The sequence below is a fragment of the Herpailurus yagouaroundi genome, unplaced genomic scaffold, assembly GCF_014898765.1.
Source record: "Herpailurus yagouaroundi ecotype Mexico unplaced genomic scaffold, PumYag 29, whole genome shotgun sequence".
Taxonomy (NCBI): Eukaryota; Metazoa; Chordata; class Mammalia; order Carnivora; family Felidae; genus Herpailurus; species Herpailurus yagouaroundi.
Window position 1 is genome coordinate 42,132,205 of NW_024412377.1, and position 6,862 is coordinate 42,139,066.

Consider the following 6,862-nt stretch of genomic DNA (forward strand, 5'->3'; position numbering starts at 1 on the left):
CCCTCAGTGAAATGACCTCTGGCAGTTTTTCTTTTTCTCGTCTGAAAAAATCCTTGCTTAGATTCTCATAGAAGGAAATCATGAAATGATTTGACTCTTCAACATAGTCTTATTCTTGGCAAGGAATGAGATTCACCAGTGAAAATCAAGCAAAGCTTGCTTCCTGTCTTCTTAAAATACTGTTTCCACTAGCCCCTCCCCTTCCTCTCAGAGTTGCTTTGAAATAATGCCTGAGGCTTCAACTCATTTGTCTGCAACGAACATTCTGCAGTGTCATATTTAAATGTTAGAGATATGTCCTGACAGGGAGGAAATTCAAATCAGTGATGTTCCCTGATACTCATTGAAAACCATACTAACAGCAGAACTTGAAAAGATGAAATGTCTGAATTTCTCCTGGGTTCCTCCTTATACACGGGTTATATTGTTTGGGTCAGTTGGTCTGACCTGTCGATATTTTTTTTTTTAATTTTTTTTTCAACGTTTATTTATTTTTGGGACAGAGACAGACATAGCATGAACGGGCGAGGGGCAGAGAGAGAGGGAGACACAGAATCGGAAACAGGCTCCAGGCTCTGAGCCATCAGCCCAGAGCCCGACGCGGGGCTCGAACTCACGGACCGCGAGATCTTGACCTGGCTGAAGTCGGAGGCTTAACCGACTGCGCCACCCAGGCGCCCCTGACCTGTCGATATTTTGATAATCAAATTATATCTTACATTTTCTTTTTTAATCACACGAACCATTAACTCCTGGAAATGTGCTGTTATACATCACATTTGGGGATATTTGTGTTGGCCATTTTTATTTGAAAGAATTTTGTGTTTTGCAGTTTCTGCCATTTGTAGGTCCCTTCCCTTTCTCAGCCCCTCTTCTCTTCCTCCACGTTGTTCATCGGCAAGGGCATGAAACTGTGCTCCCAGTGACTCATTATTACTCACTATAGTAATCTACTCTTCTTTGTGAGACTAAATTTGGAAGATGCTTGAGTTGCCATTCCTGAGGAGAGCGGGTCCTGAAGCACATCCTGTTAACTCTCAACTCCCCACGCTAATGCCAGGATGTACTGATACCGATCACACAAAATGGGTAGCTGTGCCATTTGATCTTGGCCAAGCTCAATGCTGCCAGGAAAAGTCTTCTTGCAGTGAGCAGAGTCAGGGGCCTGACAGGTGAAAAAAAGAACTCTGGATTGTAGGGCTCTAATCCACAAAGCAAAACAAGTCAAAATAGCTTTATATAGCCCTTTACAGTTCATCAAGTATTTGGTGATGCATCAACTCGTGCTTTTCATGACCTGTATTAGGGCATCTATTGTTATATTCATCTGGAGAGGTATGGCGACTTATCCAACACCACCAGCCTTTGAGAACTCCTCACAATCAAAACCACGGTTCTGGGATGTAACTGTTCACTCTCACAGTTAGCATGTCCTGTCCAGACCTTGGAGCCTGCTCTACATCTAAATGGGGAGCAGTTAGCAGTCACTACCTCAGTAGATCTAAGTTTGACTTAAATCATCTCCCTGCAGCTGGCCGGCCGCAGGCCATCTGCAGCTCAACTGATCTCGCAGCGCTGAAGTTCTGTAGCTTGGGTCTGGGTTCTGACTTCCAGCTGAGCCCGAACTCCCACACTTTTGAGGACTACACTCATCTCCTCCATGCTTAGTAGTCCCTGGCTCTCTAGCTGATTCCTTGGTCCTAGCTACCTGACCTCAGTTATTTACCTCTATCCTCCCGTCCCCACCAGCGATTCCTCTTAGACAACACTGTTTATTCCTGCCTACCCAGTGTTAATTTCTTCTGCCTCTTTCCCTTTCAGATTCTCAAGCCAACAAACCTATTTAAATCTTAGCTATCTACCAGACTTTCCAGCCCCTCCTTACTTCCTGTTGGACCCTGAACCTGATCTGAACTCCTATGACTGTTTCTTTTCAGTGTTCTCTATGCTGGGATAGTGATAGATATAAGACCCTTTCTACTCACCTTCTGCCTCCTTCTAACCCACATGAGACTTATATATATGTATATATATGTATATGTATATATATATGTATGTGTATATGTATATATGCATGTACATGTATTTATATATGCATGCATATGTATATATGTATATGTGCACACATAATACAATATATGTGTGTATATGTACGACATACATACAATATATGTATATATGTATACGTACATATTTATACATATACACATACACATATACACATATATATACACACATATATACATATATATACATATGTGTGTGTATATATACGTATGTGTGTGTATATGTGTATATACACACACATACGTATATATATATAGATTTGTTTAAATAATTTCTACACCTGATGTGGGGCTCCAACTCACACCCCCGAGATCAATCGCCATACGCTCTTCCAACTCAGACTCAAATATTTTATATTTTCTTTCACTGCTTAGAATTTCAAATCCTGGGGCACCTGGGTGGGTCAGTTGGTTAAGCGTCTGACTCTCTATTTCAGCTCCGGTCGTGATCTCACAGTCTTGAGATTGTCTCCTTGCTGAGCACGGAGGCTACTTGGGATTCTCTCTCTCTCTCTCTCTCTCTCTCTCTCTCTCCCTCTCTTTCTGCCCCTCCCCCACCCCCTCTCAAAATAATTAAATAAACTTAAAAAAAAAAGAATTTCAAATCCTATTGACCTTCCTAGCTTATATTTTCTTGTCTCACACTGTATCATTGATTGCCATAGCTTCTGCCCTAGTTGAAATAGGATACGTAAAAGCACTTTGTTTAAGCCATAAACCTCATACAAATATACCCTGCTGCTATTATTATTAGGTAATTCAAGCCAGAGGTGACTTTTTCTAACCTTCCTGGTGGAAGGAGATAGGCTGTCAGCTGAAATAGGGACTTCACAGTTATAGTCCAAAGCCAAAAATAAGAAAAGTGTAATAACTGTGACAGTACCACAACTGATCTCTTTATGTAGATGATTCCTTCTGACAAGGTCACCATAGGCTAAGATGTGTCACAGGAAACAGAAATCAGATACTCTAGGCTATTCTGAAAGCCTCAGAACCTTTCTTCTAATCAACTTGAAGATACTGAGCTTTCAGATGACATCTACCCTGATTGATTTTCCAATGCTAAGATAATAATTATTTTTAACATTTATAAGAAATTTTATACAGTAGTATTCTTACCTGTATTATCTCACGTCGTAAAAAAGATTTCACAGGGAAAGTAATTTCATTGTTTTAAATTTTTATTTTTTAATTTTAAACATTTTGCACGAGGGTTTTTTTTTTTAAAGGTTTATTTAGGGGCGCCTGGGTGGCTCAGTTGGTTAAGAGTCCGACTTTAGCCCAGGTCATGATCTCACGGTTCGTGGGTTTGAGCCCCACATTGTGCTCTGTGCTGACAGCTCAGAGCCTGGAACCTGCTTCAGATTCTGACTCCCTTGCTCTCTGCCCCTCCCCCACTCATGCTCTGTCTCTGTCTCTCTCCCTTTCTCTCTCTCTGTCTCAAAAATAAACATTAAAAAATAAATAAATAAAATAAAGGTTTATTTCTTTTGAGAGAGAGAGAGTGCTTGTGTGCACATGTGAGAAAGGGGGAGGGGCAGAGAGAGAGAGAGAGAGAGAGAGAGAGAGAGAGAATCCCAAGCAGGTTCCCCACTGGCAGCACAGAGCCTGACAAGGGGCTCAAATTCACGAACCATGAGATCATGCCCTGAGCTGAAACCAAGAGTCAGATGCTCAACCAACTGAGCAGGTGCCCCTAAATTTTAATTTTTTAAAAATAAGCTCTATGCCCAACATGGGGCCTGAACTAAGGACCCTGAGATCAAGAGTCACATGCTTTCCCAACTGAACCAGCCAGGTGCCCCCATGTTTTAAATTTTTATTTTTATGTATTTTCTTAAGTTTATTTGTTTATTTTGAGAGAGAAAGAGGACGAGCAGCTGAGGGGCAGACAGAAGGGGAGAGAGAGAGGATCCTAAGTAGTCTATGTATGGTGTGTAGCCTGCCATGGGGCTTGAACTCACAAACCCATGAGATCATGACCTAAGCTGAAATCAAGAATTGGAAGGTTAACCAATGGAACCACCCACACACCCCATTTTAAATTTTTAGATAGGGCAGCTGAAGCACAGAGATCTCAGTTAACTTGCCTAAGTGCACGAAGTAAGCCAGGGGTGTATCTTGTACTTGAACTCAGACTTTTCTGATTCCAAGAATCCTGCTTTTTTTTTTTTCTCCAGTCTAAACATCTAAGAACTATAAAACACCCTAGGAAGGTTTAAAACACCCTGCTCATTTATTTCAAGAATAAGTGAAGTTACAAAAACAGACCTTCATTTAATAGATCACAGAATATGCCACAGAAGGGTATGTTCAAGAGCCCACGCTGCATCATGGTTTTCAATAGTTATACAATACTGCCACCTTGTGGATTTAGCTATTTTCTGTTACTTTAGCCGACTTCTGTAGCCTAGCGTTATGCCTGACCAGAATTACCTGGCAGGATCTGAACAGTCAAATGTTAAATGCCCAGAAAAGAGCTGGAGTCAGGGAACTTAGAAGAACACTTGAGGAGCTAAGTAATTGCCAGGAGTTTGAGCAAACCTATGGTGCTTTCTAAACAAGATCAAACACTGCATTTTGATTAACAATACTTGAATATGACAATATAAAGTCAATGTATCTTTTCTTTAATGTTTTTATTTATTTTTGAGAGAGAGACAGAGCATGAGCCGGGGAGAGGCAGACACAGAATCCGAAGCAGGCTCCAAGCTCTGAGCTGAGCTGTGAGCGCAGAGCCCAATCTGGGGCTTGAACCCACGAACTGTGAGATCATGACCTGAGCTGAAGGCAGCCGCTGAACCAACTGGGCCACCCAGGCGCCCCTAAGTCAATGGATCTTATGTTATATGATAAGGGGATAAGAAAGGGAAGGAAACAAATATACCATAGTAACAAATACCAAATAATAAACAACAAAAAGACTATAGACTGGGTGGCTTAAACAACAGAAATTGATTTTCTCACAGTTCTGGGAGCTGAGAGTCTGAGATGAGGGTGTCAACATGGTCAAGTTCTGGTGAGAACCTTCTTCTGGGTTGCAGCCTTCTTGTATTGTCACATGGCAGACAGCAGTAATTAAGGAGACGTGTCAACATTACCCAAGGATTCTGTATCGTCTTCTGGAGAAAAGAGTGTGTTTTCGTTTTCAGGTGTACACGAGATAGTTGTAGCATGTGAGATGGAAGTGTGACCTTGTGACTATTCAGAGACTCAGTGTGACTTAAGGAGATGCATTTGGGTGCCAAGTTGACAAGGGATGGACTTGTGATGCTTAATTTTTTAAAGTTCATTTATTTATTTTGGGGCAGGGGGAGGGACAGAGAGAGAGAGAGGGAGAGAGAATCCCAAGCAGGCTCTGCACGAGCCGCACAGAGCCTGACTTCGGGGCTGGAACTCCCAAACTGTGAGATCATGACCTGAGCCTAAGTCAACAGTCCAACACTTAATTGACTGAGCCAACCAGGCGCCCCAGAGATGGTTCGATGTGTGTGTCAACTCAGCTGGCTGGGCCTTGGTGCCCAGATATGTGGTCAAACATCATGCTGAACGGTTCTGTGAAGATGTTTTTTGCATAAGATTAGCATTTAAATAGGTGAACTTTGCCTAACGCAGAACATCCTCCACAATGCGGGTGGGCTTCGTCCAATGAACTGAGGGCCTTCATAGAACAAAGACCCACCTCCCCCAAGCAAGAAGGAATTCTGCCAGCAGACAGCCTTTGGTCTCAAACTGCAACTCGTCCCTGTGTCCCCAGCCTGCCACCTCCACTGCAGAGTTTGGGCTCCCTGAGCTTCCACAATGACGTAAATCAATTCCTTAAAATAAATCTCTTTTTTTTTTTTTCAACGTTTATTCATTTTTGGGACAGAGGGAGACAGAGCATGAACGGGGGAGGGGCAGAGAGAGAGAGGGAGACACAGAATCGGAAACAGGCTCCAGGCTCTGAGCCATCAGCCCAGAGCCTGACGCGGGGCTCGAACTCACGGACCGCGAGATCGTGACCTGGCTGAAGTCGGACGCTCAACCGACTGCGCCACCCAGGCGCCCCTAAATAAATCTCTTTCTCTACACATATATTTCGTTCAGATCACGGCTAAGAGGTTCTCTTTTGAGCAACACGTTTCCTGACCAAATTATTTAAAATAACCATTTACCCACATCCCCTCACCATACCTAGCTACTCTTCGGGGTTTTATTCTACTTTATTTTCTTTCATAGCACTTATTAGTATCTAAATTTATATATTTATGCTTTTACTCTTTTTCACTTAACCTCCTTCCCTAGAACGTTTGCTCATTGAGACAGGATTTTTTTCTGTCTTGTTCACTAATGTATCCCCAGAACAGTGCCTCACTCAATAGCATTTATTGAATGACTAATGGATTATATATATGCATTATATAGATTTACCTGTGGACATGTTAAGCATATGGCTCTGAAACCTGTTTTTTCCTCAGTTAATATAACAACATCTATAACAATATTTATAACACGGACATCTTTACAGGTCCATGCCTATAAATAAAACTTTATTCTTTTTGTATTGGCTGCATAGCAGTACCTGGTGTAGACGCTCTGGAATTTATTTAACTATCTCCTGCTGGCAGTTATTTGGGCTATTTCTAGCTCTTTATTTTGATTTTTTTTTAACTTAAAACAATTTTTTTTTTTATTTTTTAGAGGGAGAAAGAGTGCAAGCAGGGCAAGGGCAAAGGGAGAGAGAGAGAGAGAGAGAGAGAGAGAGAGAGAGAGAGAATCTTAAGCAGGCTCCACATTCAGCATGGAGCCCTACG